The sequence below is a fragment of the Hordeum vulgare genome, chromosome 7H (genome assembly GCF_904849725.1).
Source record: "Hordeum vulgare subsp. vulgare chromosome 7H, MorexV3_pseudomolecules_assembly, whole genome shotgun sequence".
In the NCBI taxonomy this organism is placed as follows: domain Eukaryota; kingdom Viridiplantae; phylum Streptophyta; class Magnoliopsida; order Poales; family Poaceae; genus Hordeum; species Hordeum vulgare.
This window is the reverse complement of record NC_058524.1, coordinates 250,635,995-250,656,262: the sequence shown is the minus strand read 5'-3', so window position 1 is coordinate 250,656,262 and position 20,268 is coordinate 250,635,995. Positions and strand designations below refer to the sequence as shown.

Below are 20,268 nucleotides of genomic sequence, written 5' to 3'. Positions count from 1 at the left end.
GAAATTCTTGTGTTACACTCGTCTGCGTTGTCGAGGCAAATGTGGCAATGGACACGGGAGGGGCCAGCATAAGGAACAAATAGATAGTTGCATGTCGGATGCGATCATACCAGCACTAACGCACGGGATCCCATTAGAACTATGAACTTAAGCGTGCTTGGGCGAGAGTAGTACTAGGATGGGTGACCTCCTGGGAAGTCCTCGTGTTGCATTCCCCTTTTTAAATATTTTTGCGCCACGTGACAAGGATGACGGGGGAGCGTGATCTATATGACCTCATTTTCTTATTTTTGACGTTTACTAGTTTTCTTATTTTTGACGTTTGTGATATGTTTTAGCCTGCGTCTCATTGTTGATGCGTCTACGGGCGGCGTCGTTGGGTGTCAAGCACGGTGGGATAAGTCACAGAAGTTGTGGCGGTGCTCGTGTTGTCGGGGTAGAGAGGGAGCGGTGAAATTCTTGTGTTAAACTCGTCTCCGTTGTCGAGGCAAATGTGGCAATGGACACGGGAGGGGCAAGCATAAGGAACAAATAGATAGTTGCATATCGGATGCGATCATACCAGCACTAAAGGACCGGATCCCATCAGAACTCTGAAGTTAAGCGTGCTTGGGCGAGAGTAGTACTAGGATCGGTGACCTCCTGGGAAGTCCTCGTGTTGCATTCCCCTTTTTAAATATTTTTGCGCCACGTGACAAGGATGACGCGGGAGCGTGATCTATATGACCTCGTTTTCTTATTTTTGACGTTTACTAGTTTTCTTATTTTTGACGTTTTTGATATGGTTTAGCTTGCGTCTCATTGTTGACGTGTCTAGGGGCGGCGTCGTTGGGTGTCAAGCGCGGTGGGAAAAGTCACAGAGGTCGTGGCGGTGCTCGTGTTGTCGGGTTAGAGAGGGAGCGGTGAAATTCTTGTGTTAAACTCGTCTCCGTTGTCGAGGCAAATGTGGCAATGGACACGGGAGGGGCAAGCATATAGAACAAATAGATAGTTGCATGTCGGATGCGATTTGCATTCCCCTTTTTACATATTTTTGCGCCACGTGACAAGGATGACGCGGCAGCGTGATCTATATGACCTCGTTTTCTTATTTTTGACGTTTATTAGTTTTCTTATTTTTGACGTTTGTGATATGTTTTAGCTTGCGTCTCATTGTTGACGTGTCTAGGGGCGGCGTCGTTGGGTGTCAAGCGCGGTGGGAAAAGTCAAAGAGGTCGTGGCGGTGCTCGTGTTGTCGGGGTAGAGAGGGAGCGGTGAAATTCTTGTGTTAAACTCGTCTCCGTTGTCGAGACAAATGTGGCAATGGACACGGGAGGAGAAAGCATAAGGATCAAATAGATAGTTGCATGTCGGATGCGATCATACCAGCACTAAAGCACCGGATCCCATTAGAACTCCGAAGTTAAGCATGCTTGGGCGAGAGTAGTACTAGGATGGGTGACCTCCTGGGAAGTCCTCGTGTTGCATTCCCCTTTTTAAATATTTTTGTGCCACGTGACAAGGATGACACGGGAGCGTGATCTATATGACCTCGTTTTCTTATTTTTGACGTTTACTAGTTTTCTTATTTTTGATGTTTGTGATATGTTTTAGCTTGCGTCTCATTGTTGACGTGTCTAGGGGCGGCGTCGTTGGGTGTCAAGCGCGGTGGGAAAAACCGTGGAGGTATGTGGTCGGGCTGCCGTGGTAAAAGTTGTCTCAAATCAGCCCTAATAGCTCCATATATATATAGGAGGAGGGGAGGGGAGGCTTGCCTTGAGGCTCAAGGAGCCCCAAGGGCTGCGCCACCAAGGGTAGGAGGAGTCCTCCTCCAATCCTAGTCCAACTAGGATTGGAAGGTGGAGTCCTTCTCTTCTTTCCCACCTTTCCTTTTTTTTCTCTTCTTTTGGTTTTTCTTTCTCTCTTGCGCAAGACAGCCTTGGGTGGACCCCACCTACTTGGTGCGCCACCCCCAAGGTCCTTGGGCCCTCCCAGGTGGGTGGCCCCCCTCCCGGTGAAGATCCGGAACCCATTCGTCATTCCCGGTACATTACCGGTAATGCCCGAAAACCTTCCGGTAACCAAATGAAGTCATCCTATATATCAATCTTCGTTTCCGGACCATTTCGGAAACCCTCGTGACGTCCGTGATCTCATCCGGGACTTTGAACAACATTCGGTAACCAACCATATAACTCAAATACGCATAAAACAACGTCGAACCTTAAGTGTGCAGACCCTGCGGGTTTGAGAACTGTGTAGACATGACCCGTGTGACTCCTCGGTCAATATCCAATAGCGGGACCGGGATGCCCATATTGGATCCTACATATTGTACGAAGATCTTATCGTTTGAACCTCAGTGCCAAGGATTCATATAATCCCATATGTCATTCCCTTTGTCCTTTGGTATGTTACTTGCCCGAGATTCGATCGTCAGTATCCGCATACCTATTTCAATCTCGTTTACCGGCAAGTCTCTTTACTCGTTCCGTAATAGAAGATCCCTCAACTTACACTAAGTCACATTGCTTGCAAGGCTTCTGTGTGATGTTGTATTACCGAGTGGGCCCCGAGATACCTCTCCGTCACACGGAGTGACAAATCCCAGTCTCGATTCATACTAACTCAACGAACTCCTTCGGAGATACCTGTAGAGCATCTTTATAGTCACCCAGTTACGTTGCGACGTTTGATACACACAAAGCATTCCTCCGGTGTCAGTGAGTTATATGATCTCATGGTCATAGGAACAAATACTTGACACGTAGAAAACAGTAGCAAGAAAAATGACACGATCATCATGCTACGTCTATTGGTTTGGGTCTAGTCCATCACATGATTCCCCTAATGATGTGATCCCGTTATCAAGTGACAACACTTGCCTATGGTCAGGAAACCTTGACCATCTTTGACCAACGAGCTAGTCAACTAGAGGCTTACTAGGGACAGTGTTTTGTCCATCTATCCACACATGCACTGTGTTTCCAATCAATACAATTATAACATGGATAATAAACGATTATCATGAACAAAGAAATATAATAATAACTAATTTATTATTGCCTCTAGGGCATATTTCCAACAGTCTTCCACTTGCACTAGAGTCAATAATCTAGTTCACATCACCATGTGATTCCAACGAATCCAACACCCATATAGTTATGGGGTCTGATCACGTCTTGCTCATGAGAGAGGTTTTAGTCAATGGTTCTGAAAACTTTCAGATACGTGTGTTCTTTACAAATCTTTATGTCATCTTATATATGCTTCTACTATGTGCTATTCGGAAATGCTCCAAATATCTACTCTACTTTACGAATCCGTTTCACTACTCATAGTTATTTAGATTAGTGTCAAAGCTTGCATCGTCGTAACCTTTTATGAAGAACTCTTTAACCACCTTCATAATCGAGAAAAATTCCTTAGTCCATCAGTTACTAAGGATAAATTTTGACCGCTTCTAGTGATTCAATCATGGATCACTCTTTGTACCTCTCAACAGACTTTGAGTCAAAGCACACATCACGTGCGGTAGCCAGCATGGCATACTTCAGATTCTATGGCCAAGGCATAGAAGACGACCTTCGTCTATTCTCTTTATTCTGCCGGGGTCGGGTTTTGAGTCTTACTCAAATTCACACCTTACAACGCAACCAAGAACTCCTTCTTTGCTGATCTATTTTGAACTCCTTCAAAACTTGTCAAGGCATGCATCTTGTTGAAACTTCTATTAAGCGCTTTCGATCTATCTCCATAGATCTTTGATGCTCAACGTTCAAGTAGCGCAATCCAGGTATTCCTTTGAAAAACTCCTTTCAAACAACCTTGTATGCTTTACAGAAATTCTACATTACTTCTGATCCACAATATGTCAACCACATATACTTATCAGAAATTCTATAGTGCTCCCACTCACTTCTTTGGAAATACAAGTTTCTCATAAACCTTGTACAAACCCAAAATCTTTGATCATCTCATCAAAGTGTATATTCCAACTCCAAGATGCTCGCACCAGTCCATTGAAGGATCGCTGGACCTTGCATACTTGCTAGTATCTTTAGGATCGACAAAACCTCCTGGTTGTATCACATACAATGTTTGCTCAAGGAAACCGTCGAGGAAACAATGTTTTGACATCCTATGTGCAATATTTCATAAATAATGCAGCATCTACTAACATAATTCTAACAGTCTTTTAGCATCGCTACGAGTGAGAAAGTATCATCATAGTCAACTGCTTGATCTTGTCAAAAACATCTTTGCGACAAGTCGAGCTTTTCTTAATAGTGACTTATCATCATCATCGTGTGTCTTCCTTTTAAAGATCCATCTTTACTCAATAGTCCTATGACCATCAAGTAGTTCTTCCAAAGTCTACACTTTGTTTTCATACATGGATCCTCTCTCGGATTTCATGGCCTCCAGCCATTTGTCGGAATCCGGGCCCACCATTGCTTTCTTCATAACTCGTAGGTTCACTTTTTCTCAACAACATGACCTCCAAGACAGGGTTAACGTACCACTCTGCAGTAGTACGCGACCTTGTCAACCTACAAGGTTTGTAGTAACTTGATCCGATGCTCGATGCTCAACATCATCAGCTTTCACTTCAATTGTTGTAGGAGCCACAGGAACAACTTCCTGCGCCCTGATTCACACTGGTTGAAGTGATGGTTCAATAACCTCATCAAGTTCTACCACCCTTCCACTCAATTCTTTCGAGAGAAACCTTTCCTCGCGAAAGGATCTGTTTCTAGAAACAAACACTTTGCTTTCGGATCTGAGATAGGAGATGTACCCAACTGTTTTGGATATCCTATGAAGATGCATTTATCCGCTTTGGGTTCAAGCTTATCAGACTGAAACTTTTTCACATAAGTGCCGAAGCCCCAAACTTTCAAGAAACGACAGTTTAGATTTCTCTAAACCTCAGTCTATAATGTGTCATCTCAACGGAAATACGCGGTGCCCTATTTAAAGTGAATGTGGTTGTCTCTAATGCATAACCCATAAACGATAGTGGTAATTCGATAAGAGACATCATAGCATGCACCATACCGAATAGTCCATGGCTATGACGTTCAGACACATCATCACACTATGATGTTCTAGGTGGCATGAATTGCGAAACAATTTCCACATTGTCTTAAGTGCGTACCAAAACTCGTAACTCAGGTATTCATTTCTATGATCATATCGTAGACAGTTTATCCTCTTGTTACGACAAACTTCACTCCGAAACAGAATTGAACTTTTCAATATTTCAGACTTGTGATTCATTAAGTAAATACTCTTGTATCTACTCAAATCGTCATCGAAGTAAGAACATAATGATATCCACTGCGTGCCTCAACACCCATTGGACTGCATACATCAAAATGTATCACTTCCAACAAGTTACTATCTTGTTTCATCTCAATGAAAACAAGGCCTTGCTCATGTGGTATGATTTGCATGTCACTAGTGATTCAAAATCAATAAAGATCCATCAACATGGAGCCTCTTCATGCAATTTATACCAACATGACTCAAGCGGCAGTGCCACAAGTGAGTGGTACTATCATCATTACCTCGTATCTTTTGGCACCAATATCATGAACATGTGTAACACTACGATCGAGATTCAATAAACCATTAAAGGTGATTATTCAAGCAAATAGAGTAACCATTATTCTCTTTAAATGAATAATCGTATTGCAATAAACATGATCCAATCATGTTCATGCTTAACGCAAGCACCAAATAACAATTATTTAGGTTTAACACCAATCCCGATGGTAGAGGAAGCGTGCGACGTTTGATCATATCAACCTTGGAAACACTTCCAACACGTATCGTCACCTCGCCTTTAGCTAGTCTCCGTTTATGCCGTAGCTTTCATTTCGTGTTACTAATCACTTAGCAACCGAACCGGTATCCAATACCCTCGTGCTACTAGGAGTACTTGTAAAGTACACATCGACATCATGTATATCAAATATACTTCTTTCGACTTTTGCCAGCCTTCTTATCTACCAAGTATCTAGAGTTGCTCCGCCTCTGTGACCGTTCCCCTCATAACAGAAGCACTTAGTCCCGGGCCTGGGTTTAATCTGGGGTCTCTTCATTAGTGCAGCAACTGCTTTGCCGTTTCACGAAGTATCCCTTCTAGCCCTTGCCTTTCTCGAAACTTAGTGGTTTTACTAACCATCAACTATTGATGCTCCTTCTTGATTTCTACTTTCGCAGTGTCAAACATCGCGAATCGCTCAAGGATCATTGTATCTATCCTTGATATGTTATAGTTCATCACAAAGTTCTCACAGCTTGGTGGCAGTGACTTTGGAGAACCATCACTATCTTATCTAGAAGATCAACTCCCACTTGATTCAAGCGATTGTCGTACTCAGATAATCTGATCACACGCTCAACGATTGAGCTTTTCTCCTTTACTTCGTGGACAAAGAATCTTGTCGGAGGTCTGATACCTCTTAACAAGGGCAAAAGCATGAAATCACAATTTCATCTCTCTAGAACATCTCTTATGTTCTGTGATGTTTCAAAACATCTTCGGCGCCTTGCTTCTAAGCCATTAAGTATTTTGTACTGAACTATCGTGTAGTCATCAGAAACGTGTATGTCGGATGTTCACAACATCTACAGACGACGCTCGAGGTGCAGCACACCGAGTGGTGCATTAAGGACATAAGCCTTCTGCGCAGCAACGAGGACAATCCTCGGTTTTCAGACTCAGTCTTCAAAGTTTGCTACTATCAACTTTCAACTAAATTTTCTCTAGGAACATATAAAAACAGTAGAGCTATAGCGCAAGCTACATCGTAATTCGCAAAGACCATTAGACTATGTTCATGACAATTAGTTCAATTAATCATATTACTTAAGAACTCCCACTCAAAAAGTACATCTCTCTAGTCATTTGAGTGGTACATGATCCAAATCCACTATCTCAAGTCCGATCATCACGTGAGTCGAGAATAGTTTCAGTGGTAAGCATCTCTATGCTAACCATATCAACTATACGATTCATGCTCGACCTTTCGGTCTCATGTGTTCCGAGGCCATGTCTGCACATGCTAGGCTCGTCAAGCTTAACCCGAGTGTTCCGCGTGTGCAACTGTTTTGCACCCGTTGTACGTGAACATTGAATCTATCACACCCGATCGTTACGTGGTGTCTCGAAACGAAGAACTGCTGCAACGGTGCACAGTCGGGGAGAACACAATTTCGTCTTGAAATTTTAGTGAGAGATCACCTCATAATGCTACCGTCGTTCTAAGCAAGATAAGGTGCATAAAGGATTAACATCACATGCAATTCATAAGTGACATGATATGGCCATCATCATGTGCTTCTTGATCTCCATCACCAAAGCACCGGCACGATCTTCTTGTCACCGGCGTCACACCATGATCTCCATCATCATGATCTCCATCAACGTGTCGCCATCGGGGTTATCGTGGTACTCATGCTATTACTACTAAAGCTACGTCCTAGCAATATAGTAAACGCATCTGCAAGCACAAACGTTAGTTTAAAGACAACCCTATGGCTCCTGCCGGTTGCCGTACCATCGACGTGCAAGTCGATATTAACTATTACAACATGATCATCTCATACATCCAATATATCACATCACATCGTTGGCCATATCACATCACAAGCATACCCTGCAAAAACAAGTTAGACGTCCTCTAATTATTGTTGCATGTTTTATGTGGTGACCATGCGTATCTAGTAGGATCGCATCTTACTTACGCAAACACCACAACGGAGATATATGAATTGATATTTAACCTCATCCAAGGACCTCCTCGGTCAATTCTGATTCAACTAAAGTTGGAGAAACCGACACCCGCCAGTCATCTGTGAGCAACGGAGTTACTCGTAGCGATGAAACCAGTCTCTCGTAAGCGTACGAGTAATGTCGGTTCGAGCCGCTTCGATCCAACAATACCGCGGAATCAAGAAAAGACTAAGGAGGGCAGCAAGAAGGCACATCACCGCCCACAAAAACTTTTGTGTTCTACTCGAGATTACATCTACGCATGAACCTAGCTCATGATGCCACTGTTGGGGAACGTCGCATGGGAAACCAAAAATTTCCTACGCGCACGAAGACCTATCATGGTGATGTCCATCTACGAGAGGGGATTTCCGATCTACGTACCCTTGTAGATTGCACAGCAGAAGCGTTAGTGAACGCGGTTGATGTAGTGGAACGTCCTCACGTCCCTCGATCCGCCCCGCGAACCGTCCCACGAACCGTCCCGCGATCTGCCCCACGATCAAGTTCCGAACGGACGGCACCTCCGCATTCAGCACACGTACAGGTCGACGATGATCTCGGCCTTCTTGATCCAGCAAGAGAGACGGAGAGGTAGATGAGTTCTCCGGCAGCGTGACGGCGCTCCGGAGGTTGGTGGTGATCTAATCTCAGCAGGGCTCCGCCCGAGCTCCGCAGAAACGCGATCTAGAGGAAAAACCGTGGAGGTATGTGGTCGGGCTGCCGTGGCAAAAGTTGTCTCAAATCAGCCCTAATAGCTTACACTAAGTCATATTGCTTGCAAGGCTTGTGTGTCCTGTTGTATTATCGAGTGGGCCCCGAGATACCTCTCGGTCACATGGAGTGACAAATCCCAGTCTCGATCCATACTAACTCAACGAACACCTTCGGAGATACCTATAGAGCATCTTTATAGTCACCCAGTTACGTTGCAACGTTTGATACACACAAAGCATTCCTCCGGTGTCAGTCAGTTATATGATCTCATGGTCATAGGAACAAATACTTGACACGCACAAAACAGTAGCAACGAAAATGACACGATCATCATGCTGCGTCTATTAGTTTGGGTCTAGTCCATCACATGATTCCCCTAATGATGTGATCCCGCTATCAAGTGACAACACTTGCCTATGGTCAGGAAACCTTGACCATCTCTGATTAACGAGCTAGTCAACTAGAGGCTTACTAGGGACAGTGTTTTGTCTATGTATCCACACATGCACTGTGTTTCCAATCAATACAATTATAGCATGGATAATAAACGATTATCATGAACAAAAAAATATAAACTAATTTATTATTGCCTCTAGGGCATATTTCCAACAGAGAGTAGTACTAGGATGGGTGACCTCCTGGGAAGTCCTCGTGTTGCATTCCCCTTTTCAAATATTTTTGCGCCACGTGACAAGGATGACGCGGGAGCATGATCTATATGACCTCGTTTTCTTATTTTTGACATTTACTAGTTTTCTTTTTTTTTTTGACGTTTGTGATATGTTTTAGCTTGCGTCTCATTGTTGACGTGACTAGGGGCGGCGTCGTTGGCTGTCAAGCGCGGTGTGAAAAGTCACAGAGGTCGTGGCGGTGCTCGTGTTGTCGGGGTAGAGAGGGAGCGGTGAAATTCTTGTGTTAAACTCGTCTCCGTTGTCGAGGCGAATGTGGCAATGGACACGGGAGGGGCAAGCATAAGGAACAAATAGATAGTTGCATGTCGGATGCGATCATACCAGCACTAAAGCACCGGATCCCATCAGAACTTCGAAGTTAAGCGTGCTTGGGCGAGAGTAGTACTAGGATCAGTGACCTCCTGGGAAGTCCTCGTGTTGCATTCCCCTTTTTAAATATTTTTGCGCCACGTGACAAGGATGACGCGGGAGCGTGATCTATATGACCTCGTTTTCTTATTTTTGATGTTTACTAGTTTTCTTATTTTTGACGTTTGTGATATGTTTTAGCTTGCGTCTCATTGTTGACGTGTCTAGGGGCGGCGTCGTAGGGTGTCAAGCGCGGTGGGAAAAGTCACAGAGGCCGTGGCGGTGCTCGTGTTGTCAGGGTAGAGAGGGAGCGGTGAAATTCTTGTGTCAAACTCGTCTCCGTTGTCGAGGCAAATGTGGCAATGGACACGGGAGGGGCAAGCATAAGGAACAAATAGATAGTTGCATGTCGGATGCGATCATACCAACACTAAAGCACCGGATCCCATCAGAACTCCAAAGTTAACCGTGCTTGGGCGAGAGTAGTACTAGGATTCGTGACCTCCTGGGAAGTCCTCATGTTGCATTCCCCTTTTTCAATATATTTGCGCCACGTGACAAGGATGACGTGGGATCGTGATCTATATGACCTCGTTTTCTTATTTTTGACGTTTACTAGTTTTCTTATTTTTGACGTTGGTGATATTTTTTAGCTTGCGTCTCATTGTTGACGTGTCTAGGGGCGGCGTCGTTGGGTGTCAAGCACGGTGGGAAAAGTCATAGAGGTCGTGGCGGTGCTCGTGTTGTCGGGGTAGAGAGGGAGCGGTGAAATTCTTGTGTTGAACTCGTCTCAGTTGTCGAGGCAAATGTGGCAATGGACACCGGAGGGGCAAGCATAAGGAACAAATAGATAGTTGCATGTTGGATGCGATCATACAAGCACTAAAGCACCGGATCCCATCAGAACTCCGAAGTTAAGCGGGCGAGAGTAGTACTAGGATGGGTGACCTCCTCGGAAGTCCTCGTGTTGCATTCCCCTTTTTAAATATTTTTGCGCCACATGACAAGGATGACGTAGGAGCGTGATCTATATGACCTCGTTTTCTTATTTTTGACGTTTACTAGTTTTCTTATTTTTGACGTTTCTGATATGTTTTAGCTAGCGTCTCGTTGTTGACGTGTCTAGGGGGCGTCGTTGGGTGTCAAGCGTGGTGGGAAAAGTCACAGAGGTCGTGGCGATGCTCGTGTTGTCGGGGTAGAGAGGGAGCGGTGAAATTCTTGTGTTAAACTTGTCTCCGTTGTCGAGGCAAATGTGGCAATGGACACGGGAGGGGCAAGCATAAGGAACAAATAGATAGTTGCATGTCAGATGCGATCATACCAGCACTAAAGCACCGGATCCCATTAGAACTCCGAAGTTAAGCATGCTTGGCGAGAGTAGTACTAGGATGGGTGACCTCCTGGGAAGTCCTCGTGTTGCATTCCCCTTTTTAAATATTTTTGCGACACGTGACAAGGATGATGCGGGAGCGTGATCTATATGACCTCGTTTTCTTTTTTTTGACGTTTACTAGTTTTCTTATTTTTGACGTTTGTGATATGTTTTAGCTAGTGTCTCGTTGTTGACGTGTCTAGGGGGCGTCGTTGGGTGTCAAGCGTGGTGGGAAAAGTCACAGAGGTCGTGGCGATGCTCGTGTTGTCGGGGTAGAGAGGGAGCGGTGAAATTCTTGTGTTAAACTTGTCTCCGTTGTCGAGACAAATGTGGCAATGGACACGGGAGGGGCAAGTATAAGGAACAAATAGATAGTTGCATGTCGGATGCGATCATACCAGCACTAAAGCATCGGATCCCATCAGAACTCCAAAGTTAAACGTGCTTGGGCGAGAGTAGTAGTAGTACTAGGATGGGTGACCTCTTGGGAAGTCCTCGTGTTGCATTCCCCTTTTTAAATATTTTTGCGCCATGTGACAAGGATGACGCGGGAGCGTGATCTATATGACCTCGTTTTCTTATTTTTGACGTTTACTAGTTTTCTTATTTTTGACGTTTGTGATATGTTTTAGCTTGCGTCTCGTTGTTGACGTGTCTAGGGGGCGTCGTTGGGTGTCAAGCGCGGTGGGAAAAGTCACAGAGGTCGTGGCGATGCTCGTGTTGTCGAGGTTGAGAGGGAGCGGTGAAATTCTTGTGTTAAACTTGTCTCCGTTGTCGAGGCAAATGTGGCATTGGACACGGGAGGGCAAGCATAAGGAACAAATAGATAGTTGCATCTCGGATGTGATCATACCAGCACTAAAGCACCGGATCCCATCAGAAGTCCAAAGTTAAACGTGCTTGGGAGAGAGTAGTAGTAGTACTAGGATGGGTGACCTCCTGGGAAGTCCTCGTGTTGCAATTCCCTTTTTAAATATTTTTGCGCCACGTGACAAGGATGACGCGGGAACGTGATCTATATGACCTCGTTTTCTTATTTTTGACGTTTACTAGTTTTCTTATTTTTGACGTTTGTGATATGTTTTAGCTTGCGCCTCATTGTTGACGTGTCTAGGGGCGGCGTCGTTGGGTGTCAAGCACGGTGGGAAAAGTCACAGAGGTCGTGGCAGTGCTCGTGTTGTCGGGGTAGAGAGGAAGCGGTGAAATTCTTGTGTTAAACTCGTCTCCGTTGTCGAGGCAAATGTGGCAATGGACACGGGAGGGGCAAGCATAAGGAACAAATAGATAGTTGCATGTTGGATGTGATCATACCAGCACTAAAGCAACGGATCCCATCAAAACTCTGAAGTTAAGCGTGCTTGGGCGAGAGTAGTACTAGGATGGCTGACCTCCTGGGAAGTCCTCGTGTTGAATTCCCCTTTTTAAATATTTTTGCGCCACGTGACAAGGATGACGCGGGAGCGTGATCTATATGACCTCGTTTTCTTATTTTTGACATTTCTAGTTTTCTCATTGTTGACGTGTCTAGGGGCAGCGTCGTTGGGTGTCAAGCGAGGTGGGAAAAGCCACAGAGGTCGTGGCGGTGCTCGTGTTGTCGGGGTAGAGAGGGAGCAGTGAAATTCTTGTGTTAAACTCGTCTCCGTTGCCGAGGCAAATGTGGCAATGGACACGGGAGGGGCAAGCATAAGGAGCAAATAGATAGTTGCATGTCGGATGTGATCATACCAGCACTAAAGCATGGGATCCCATTAGAACTCCAAAGTTAATCTTGCTTGGGCAAGAGTAGTACTAGGATGGGTGACCTCCTGGGAAGTCCTCGTGTTGCATTCCCCTTTTTAAATATTTTTGCGCCATGTGACAAGGATGACGTGGGAGCGTGATCTATATGACCTCGTTTTCTTATTTTTGACGTTTACTAGTTTTCTTATTATTGACGTTTGTGATATGTTTTAGCTTGCGTCTCATTGTTGACGTGTCTAGGGGCGGCGTCGTTGGGTGTCAAGCACGGTGGGAAAAGTCACACAGGTCGTGGCAGTGCTCGTATTGTCGGGGTAGAGAGGGAGCGGTGAAATTCTTGTGTTAAACTCGTCTCCGTTGTCGAGGCAAATATGGCAACGGACACGGTAGGGCAAGCATAAGGAACAAATAGATAGGTGCATGTTGGTTGCAATCATACCAGCACTAAAGCACCGGATCCCATCAGAACTCTGAAGTTAAGCGTGCTTGGGCGAGAGTAGTACTAGGATGGGTGACCTCCTGGGAAGTCCTTGTGTTGCATTCCCTTTTTTAAAATATTTTTGCGCCACGTGACAAGGATGACGCTGGAGCATGATCTATATGACCTCGTTTTCTTATTTTTGACGTTTACTAGTTTTCTTATTTTTGACGTTTGTGATATGTTTTAGCTTGCGTCTCATTGTTGACGTGTCTAGGGGCGGCGTCGTTGGGTGTCAAGCGCGGTGGGAAAAGTCACAGAGGTTGTGGGGGTGCTCGGGTTGTTGGGGTAGAGAGGAAGCGATGAAATTCTTGTGGTAAACTCGTCTTCGTTGTCGAGGCAAATGTGGCAATGGACACGGGAGGGGCAAGCATAAGGAACAAATAGATAGTTGCATGTTGGATGCGATCATACCAGCACTAAAGCACCGGATCCCATGAGAACTCCGAAGTTAAGCGTGCTTGGGCGAGAGTAGTACTAGGATGGTGACCTCCTGGGAAGTCCTCGTGTTGCATTCCCCTTTTTAAATATTTTTGCGCCACGTGACAAGGAGTCCTTGTGTTGCATTCCCTTTTTTAAAATATTTTTGCGCCACGTGACAAGGATGACGCTGGAGCATGATCTATATGACCTCGTTTTCTTATTTTTGACGTTTACTAGTTTTCTTATTTTTGACGTTTGTGATATGTTTTAACTTGCGTCTCATTGTTGACGTGTCTAGGGCGGCGTCGCTGGGTGTCAAGCGCGGTGGGAGAAGTCACAGAGGTCGGGGCGGTGCTCGTGTTGTCGGGGTAGAGAGGGAGCGGTGAAATTCTTGTGTTAAACTCGTCTCCGTTGTGGAGGCAAATGTGGCAATGGACACGGGAGGGGCAAGCATAAGGATAAAATAGATAGTTGCATGTCGGATGTGATCATACCAGCACTAAAGCACCGGATCCCATTAGAACTCCGAAGTTAAGTGTGCTTGGGCGAGAGTAGTACTAGGATGAGTGACCTCCTGGGAAGTCCTCGTGTTGCATTCCCCTTTTTAAATATTTTTGCTCCACGTGACAAGGATGACGCGGGAGAGTGATCTATATCACCTCGTTTTATTATTTTTGACGTTTACTAGTTTTCTTATTTTTGACGTTTGTGATATGTTTTAGCTTGCGTCTCATTGTTGACGTGTCTAGGGGCGGCGTCGTTGGGTGTCAAGCGCGGTGGGAAAAGTCAAAGAGGTCCTGGCGGTGCTCGTGTTGTCGGGGTAAAGAGGGAGCGGTGAAATTCTTGTGTTAAACTCGTCTTCGTTGTCGAGGCAAATGTGGCAGTGGACACGGGAGGGGCAAGCATAAGGAACAAATAGATAGTTGCATGTCTGATGTGATCATACTAGCACTAAAGCACCGGATCCCATCAGAACTCCGAAGTTAAGCGTGCTTGGGCGAGAGTTGTACTAGGATGGGTGACCTCCTCGGAAGTCCTCGTGTTGCATTCTCATTTTTAAATATTTTTGCGACACGTGACAAGGGTGACGCGGGAGCGTGATCTATATGACCTCGTTTTCTTATTTTTGACGTTTACTAGTTTTCTTATTTTTGACGTTTGTGATATGTTTTAGCTTGCGTCTCGTTGTTGACGTGTCTTGGGGGCGTCGTTGGGTGTCAAGCGCGGTGGGAAAAGTAACAGAGGTCGTGGCGATGCTCGTGTTGTCGAGGTAGAGAGGGAGCGGTGAAATTCTTGTGTTAAACTTGTCTCCGTTGTCGAGGCAAATGTGGCATTGGACACGGGAGGGCAAGCATAAGGAACAAATAGATAGTTGCATCTCGGATGTGATCATACCAGCACTAAAGCACCGGATCCCATCAGAAGTCCAAAGTTAAACGTGCTTGGGAGAGAGTAGTAGTAGTACTAGGATGGGTGACCTCCTGGGAAGTCCTCGTGTTGCAATTCCCTTTTTAAATATTTTTGCGCCACGTGACAAGGATGGCACGGGAACGTGATCTATATGACCTCGTTTTCTTATTTTTGACGTTTACTAGTTTTCTTATTTTTGACGTTTGTGATATGTTTTAGCTTGCGTCTCATTGTTGACGTGTCTAGGGGCGGCGTCGTAGGGTGTCAAGCGCGGTGCGAAAAGTCACAGAGGTCGTGGGGGTGGTCGTGTTGTCGGGGTAGAGAGGGAGCGGTGAAATTCTTGTGGTAAACTCGTCTCCGTTGTCGAGGCAAGTGTGGCAATGAACACGGGAGGGGCGAGCATAAGGAACAAATAGATAGTAGCATGTCGGATGAGATCAGACCAGCACTAAAGCACCGGATCCCATCAGAACTCCGAAGTTAAGCGTGCTTGGGCGAGAGTAGTACTAGGATGGATGACCTCCTGGGAAGTCCTCGTGTTGCATCCCCCTTTTTAAATATTTTTGCGCCACGTGACAAGGATGACGCGGGAGCGTGATCTATATGACCTCGTTTTCTTATTTTTGACGTTTACTAGTTTTCTTATTTTTGATGTTTGTGATATGTTTTAACTTGCGTCTCATTGTTGACGTGTCTAGGGCAGCGTCGCTGGGTGTCAAGCGCGGTGGGAGAAGTCACAGAGGTCGTGGCGGTGCTCGTGTTGTCGGGGTAGAGAGGGAGCGGTGAAATTCTTGTGTTAAACTTGTCTCCGTTGTCGAGGCAAATGTGGCAATGGACACGGGAGGGGCAAGCATAAGGAACAAATGGATAGTTGCATGTCGGGTGCGATCATACCAGCACTAAAGCACCGGATCCCATCAGAACTCCGAAGTTAAGCATGCTTGGCGAGAGTAGTACTAGGATGGGTGACCTCCTGGGAAGTCCTCGTGTTGCATTCCCCTTTTTAAATATTTTTGCGACACGTGACAAGGATGATGCGGGAGCGTGATCTATATGACCTCGTTTTCTTATTTTTGACGTTTACTAGTTTTCTTATTTTTGACGTTTGTGATATGTTTTAGCTAGCGTCTCGGTGTTGACGTGTCTAGGGGGCGTCGTTGGGTGTCAAGCGTGGTGGGAAAAGTCACAGAGGTCGTGGCGATGCTCGTGTTGTCGGGGTAGAGAGGGAGCGGTGAAATTCTTGTGTTAAACTTGTCTCCGTTGTCGAGACAAATGTGGCAATGGACACGGGAGGGGCAAGCATAAGGAGCAAATAGATAGTTGCATGTCGGATGCGATCATACCAGCACTAAAGCACCGGATCCCATCAGAACTCCAAAGTTAAACGTGCTTGGGCGAGAGTAGTAGTAGTACTAGGATGGGTGGCCTCTTGGAAAGTCCTCGTGTTGCATTCCCCTTTTTAAATATTTTTGCGCCATGTGACAAGGATGACGCGGGAGCGTCATCTATATGACCTCGTTTTCTTATTTTTGACGTTTACTAGTTTTCTTATTTTTGACGTTTGTGATATGTTTTAGCTTGCGTCTCGTTGTTGACGTGTCTTGGGGGCGTCGTTGGGTGTCAAGCGCGGTGGGAAAAGTCACAGAGGTCGTGGCGATGCTCGTGTTGTCGAGGTAGAGAGGGAGCGGTGAAATTCTTGTGTTAAACTTGTCTCCGTTGTCGAGGCAAATGTGGCATTGGACACGGGAGGGCAAGCATAAGGAACAAATAGATAGTTGCATCTCGGATGTGATCATACCAGCACTAAAGCACCGGATCCCATCAGAAGTCCAAAGTTAAACGTGCTTGGGAGAGAGTAGTAGTAGTACTAGGATGGGTGACCTCCTGGGAAGTCCTCGTGTTGCAATTCCCTTTTTAAATATTTTTGCGCCACGTGACAAGGATGACACGGGAACGTGATCTATATGACCTCGTTTTCTTATTTTTGACGTTTACTAGTTTTCTTATTTTTGACGTTTGTGATATGTTTTCGCTTGCGCCTCATTGTTTACGTGTCTAGGGGCGGCGTCGTTGGGTGTCAAGCGCTGTGGGAAAAGTCACAGAGGTCGTGGCGGTGCTCGTGTTGTCGGGGTAGAGAGGAAGCGGTGAAATTCTTGTGTTAAACTCGTCTCCGTTGTCGAGGCAAATGTGGCAATGGACACGGGAGGGGCAAGCATAAGGAACAAATAGATAGTAGCATGTCGGATGAGATCACACCAGCACTAAAGCACCGGATCCCATCAGAACTCCGAAGTTAAGCGTGCTTGGGCGAGAGTAGTACTAGGATGGATGACCTCCTGGGAAGTCCTCGTGTTGCATCCCCCTTTTTAAATATTTTTGCGCCACGTGACAAGGATGACGCGGGAGCGTGATCTATATGACCTCGTTTTCTTATTTTTGACGTTTACTAGTTTTCTTATTTTTGATGTTTGTGATATGTTTTAACTTGCGTCTCATTGTTGACGTGTCTAGGGCAGCGTCGCTGGGTGTCAAGCGCGGTGGGAGAAGTCACAGAGGTCGTGGCGGTGCTCGTGTTGTCGGGGTAGAGAGGGAGCGGTGAAATTCTTGTGTTAAACTCGTCTCCATTGTGGAGGCAAATGTGGCAATGGACACGGGAGGGGCAAGCATAAGGATAAAATAGATAGTTGCATGTCGGATGTGATCATACCAGCACTAAAGCACCGGATCCCATTAGAACTCCGAAGTTAAGTGTGCTTGGGCGAGAGTAGTACTAGGATGAGTGACCTCCTGGGAAGTCCTCGTGTTGCATTCCCCTTTTTAAATATTTTTGCTCCACGTGACAAGGATGACGCGGGAGAGTGATCTATATCACCTCGTTTTATTATTTTTGACGTTTACTAGTTTTCTGATTTTTGACGTTTGTGATATGTTTTAGCTTGCGTCTCAGTGTTGACGTGTCTAGGGGCGGCGTCGTTGGGTGTCAAGCGCTGTGGGAAAAGTCACAGAGGTCATGGGGGTGCTCGTGTTGTCGGGGTAGAGAGGGAGCGGTGAAATTCTTGTGTTAAACTCGTCTCCGTTGTCGAGGCAAATGTGGCAATGGACACGGGAGGGGAAAGCATAAGGAAAAAAATAGATAGTTGCATGTCGGATGCGATCATACCTGCACTAAAGCAACGGATCCCATCAGAACTCCGAAGTTAAGCGAGTAGTACTAGGATGGGTGACCTCCTGGGAAGTCCTCGTGTTGCATTCCCCTTTTTAAATATTTTTGCGCCATGTGACAAGGATGACGTGGGAGCGTGATCTATATGACCTCGTTTTCTTATTTTTGACGTTTACTAGTTTTCTTATTTTTGACGTTTGTGATATGTTTTAACTTGCGTCTCATTGTTGACGTGTCTAGGGCAGCGTCGCTGGGTGTCAAGCGCGGTGGGAGAAGTCACAGAGGTCGTGGCGGTGCTCGTGTTGTCGGGGTAGAGAGGGAGCGGTGAAATTCTTGTGTTAAACTTGTCTCCGTTGTCGAGGCAAATGTGGCAATGGACACGGGAGGGGCAAGCATAAGGAACAAATGGATAGTTGCATGTCGGATGCGATCATACCAGCACTAAAGCACCGGATCCCATCAGAACTCCGAAGTTAAGCATGCTTGGCGAGAGTAGTACTAGGATGGGTGACCTCCTGGGAAGTCCTCGTGTTGCATTCCCCTTTTTAAATATTTTTGCGACACGTGACAAGGATGATGCGGGAGCGTGATCTATATGACCTCGTTTTCTTATTTTTGACGTTTGTGATATGTTTTAGCTAGCGTCTCGTTGTTGACGTGTCTAGGGGGCGTCGTTGGGTGTCAAGCGTGGTGGGAAAAGTCACAGAGGTCGTGGCGATGCTCGTGTTGTCGGGGTAGAGAGGGAGCGGTGAAATTCTTGTGTTAAACTTGTCTCCGTTGTCGAGACAAATGTGGCAATGGACACGGGAGGGGCAAGCATAAGGAACAAATAGATAGTTGCATGTCGGATGCGATCATACCAGCACTAAAGCACCGGATCCCATCAGAACTCCAAAGTTAAACGTGCTTGGGCGAGAGTAGTAGTAGTACTAGGATGGGTGACCTCTTGGGAAGTCCTCGTGTTGCATTCCCCTTTTTAAATATTTTTGCGCCATGTGACAAGGATGACGCGGGAGCGTCATCTATATGACCTCGTTTTCTTATTTTTGACGTTTACTAGTTTTCTTATTTTTGACGTTTGTGATATGTTTTAGCTTGCGTCTCGTTGTTGACGTGTCTAGGGGGCGTCGTTGGGTGTCAAGCGCGGTGGGAAAAGTCATAGAGGTCGTGGCGATGCTCGTGTTGTCGAGGTAGAGAGGGAGCGGTGAAATTCTTGTGTTAAACTTGTCTCCGTTGTCGAGGCAAATGTGGCATTGGACACGGGAGGGCAAGCATAAGGAACAAATAGATAGTTGCATCTCGGATGTGATCATACCAGCACTAAAGCACCGGATCCCATCAGAAGTCCAAAGTTAAACTTGCTTGGGAGAGAGTAGTAGTAGTACTAGGATGGGTGACCTCCTGGGAAGTCCTCGTGTTGCAATTCCCTTTTTAAATATTTTTGCGCCACGTGACAAGGATGACACGGGAACGTGATCTATATGACCTCGTTTTCTTATTTTTGACGTTTACTAGTTTTCTTATTTTTGACGTTTGTGATATGTTTTAGCTTGCGCCTCATTGTTTACGTGTCTAGGGGCGGCGTCGTTGGGTGTCAAGCGCGGTGGGAAAAGTCACAGAGGTCGTGGCGGTGCTCGTGTTGTCGGGGTAGAGAGGAAGCGGTGAAATTCTTGTGTTAAACTCGTCTCCGTTGTCGAGGCAAATGTGGCAATGGACACGGGAGGGGCAAGCATAAGGAACAAATAGATAGTAGCATGTCGGATGAGATCAGACCAGCACTAAAGCACCGGATCCCATCAGAACTCCGAAGTTAAGCGTGCTTGGGCGAGAGTAGTACTAGGATGGATGACCTCCTGGGAAGTCCTCGTGTTGCATCCCCCTTTTTAAATATTTTTGCGCCACGTGACAAGGATGACGCGGGAGCGTGATCTATATGACCTCGTTTTCTTATTTTTGACGTTTACTAGTTTTCTTATTTTTGACGTTTGTCATATGTTTTAACTTGCGTCTCATTGTTGACGTGTCTAGGGCAGCGTCGCTGGGTGTCAAGCGCGGTGGGAGAAGTCACAGAGGTCGTGGCGGTGCTCGTGTTGTTGGGGTAGAGAGGGAGCGGTGAAATTCTTGTGTTAAACTCGTCTCCGTTGTGGAGGCAAATGTGGCAAT

General features: G+C 45.9%; 18 non-coding genes and 8 pseudogenes across 18 annotated transcripts; all 26 read left to right on the top strand.

Annotated features, from left to right (window-relative positions):
• Positions 1-96: 96 nt before the first annotated feature.
• Positions 97-215, top strand: LOC123413903. The gene has a single exon (XR_006614010.1). It is a non-coding gene; the product is annotated as a 5S ribosomal RNA (ribosomal RNA).
• A 333-nt stretch (positions 216-548) lies between these two features.
• LOC123414929 lies at positions 549-667 on the top strand. The gene has a single exon (XR_006614840.1). It is a non-coding gene; the product is annotated as a 5S ribosomal RNA (ribosomal RNA).
• A 684-nt stretch (positions 668-1,351) lies between these two features.
• Positions 1,352-1,470, top strand: LOC123414699. Its single transcript, XR_006614626.1, has one exon. It is a non-coding gene; the product is annotated as a 5S ribosomal RNA (ribosomal RNA).
• Positions 1,471-9,481: 8,011 nt separating this feature from the next.
• On the top strand, positions 9,482-9,600 carry LOC123414955. Its single transcript, XR_006614865.1, has one exon. It is a non-coding gene; the product is annotated as a 5S ribosomal RNA (ribosomal RNA).
• A 333-nt stretch (positions 9,601-9,933) lies between these two features.
• On the top strand, positions 9,934-10,052 carry LOC123414172. The gene has a single exon (XR_006614244.1). It is a non-coding gene; the product is annotated as a 5S ribosomal RNA (ribosomal RNA).
• Positions 10,053-10,385: 333 nt separating this feature from the next.
• LOC123414212 lies at positions 10,386-10,498 on the top strand (annotated as a pseudogene).
• A 331-nt stretch (positions 10,499-10,829) lies between these two features.
• LOC123413726 lies at positions 10,830-10,947 on the top strand. The gene has a single exon (XR_006613844.1). It is a non-coding gene; the product is annotated as a 5S ribosomal RNA (ribosomal RNA).
• A 331-nt stretch (positions 10,948-11,278) lies between these two features.
• On the top strand, positions 11,279-11,403 carry LOC123413909 (annotated as a pseudogene).
• A 330-nt stretch (positions 11,404-11,733) lies between these two features.
• Positions 11,734-11,858, top strand: LOC123414225 (annotated as a pseudogene).
• A 333-nt stretch (positions 11,859-12,191) lies between these two features.
• Positions 12,192-12,310, top strand: LOC123414042. The gene has a single exon (XR_006614130.1). It is a non-coding gene; the product is annotated as a 5S ribosomal RNA (ribosomal RNA).
• Positions 12,311-12,605: 295 nt separating this feature from the next.
• LOC123413956 lies at positions 12,606-12,724 on the top strand. The gene has a single exon (XR_006614056.1). It is a non-coding gene; the product is annotated as a 5S ribosomal RNA (ribosomal RNA).
• A 332-nt stretch (positions 12,725-13,056) lies between these two features.
• On the top strand, positions 13,057-13,175 carry LOC123413987. The gene has a single exon (XR_006614083.1). It is a non-coding gene; the product is annotated as a 5S ribosomal RNA (ribosomal RNA).
• A 334-nt stretch (positions 13,176-13,509) lies between these two features.
• LOC123414616 lies at positions 13,510-13,627 on the top strand. Its single transcript, XR_006614546.1, has one exon. It is a non-coding gene; the product is annotated as a 5S ribosomal RNA (ribosomal RNA).
• Positions 13,628-14,012: 385 nt separating this feature from the next.
• LOC123414574 lies at positions 14,013-14,131 on the top strand. Its single transcript, XR_006614507.1, has one exon. It is a non-coding gene; the product is annotated as a 5S ribosomal RNA (ribosomal RNA).
• A 333-nt stretch (positions 14,132-14,464) lies between these two features.
• On the top strand, positions 14,465-14,583 carry LOC123414801. Its single transcript, XR_006614721.1, has one exon. It is a non-coding gene; the product is annotated as a 5S ribosomal RNA (ribosomal RNA).
• A 330-nt stretch (positions 14,584-14,913) lies between these two features.
• On the top strand, positions 14,914-15,038 carry LOC123414224 (annotated as a pseudogene).
• A 333-nt stretch (positions 15,039-15,371) lies between these two features.
• Positions 15,372-15,490, top strand: LOC123414690. The gene has a single exon (XR_006614617.1). It is a non-coding gene; the product is annotated as a 5S ribosomal RNA (ribosomal RNA).
• A 332-nt stretch (positions 15,491-15,822) lies between these two features.
• Positions 15,823-15,940, top strand: LOC123414960. Its single transcript, XR_006614869.1, has one exon. It is a non-coding gene; the product is annotated as a 5S ribosomal RNA (ribosomal RNA).
• A 331-nt stretch (positions 15,941-16,271) lies between these two features.
• LOC123414040 lies at positions 16,272-16,396 on the top strand (annotated as a pseudogene).
• A 330-nt stretch (positions 16,397-16,726) lies between these two features.
• Positions 16,727-16,851, top strand: LOC123414223 (annotated as a pseudogene).
• Positions 16,852-17,184: 333 nt separating this feature from the next.
• On the top strand, positions 17,185-17,303 carry LOC123414656. The gene has a single exon (XR_006614585.1). It is a non-coding gene; the product is annotated as a 5S ribosomal RNA (ribosomal RNA).
• Positions 17,304-17,635: 332 nt separating this feature from the next.
• Positions 17,636-17,754, top strand: LOC123414566. The gene has a single exon (XR_006614500.1). It is a non-coding gene; the product is annotated as a 5S ribosomal RNA (ribosomal RNA).
• Positions 17,755-18,527: 773 nt separating this feature from the next.
• Positions 18,528-18,645, top strand: LOC123414822. The gene has a single exon (XR_006614741.1). It is a non-coding gene; the product is annotated as a 5S ribosomal RNA (ribosomal RNA).
• Positions 18,646-18,951: 306 nt separating this feature from the next.
• Positions 18,952-19,076, top strand: LOC123413742 (annotated as a pseudogene).
• Positions 19,077-19,406: 330 nt separating this feature from the next.
• LOC123414245 lies at positions 19,407-19,531 on the top strand (annotated as a pseudogene).
• Positions 19,532-19,864: 333 nt separating this feature from the next.
• On the top strand, positions 19,865-19,983 carry LOC123414689. Its single transcript, XR_006614616.1, has one exon. It is a non-coding gene; the product is annotated as a 5S ribosomal RNA (ribosomal RNA).
• Positions 19,984-20,268: the final 285 nt, after the last annotated feature.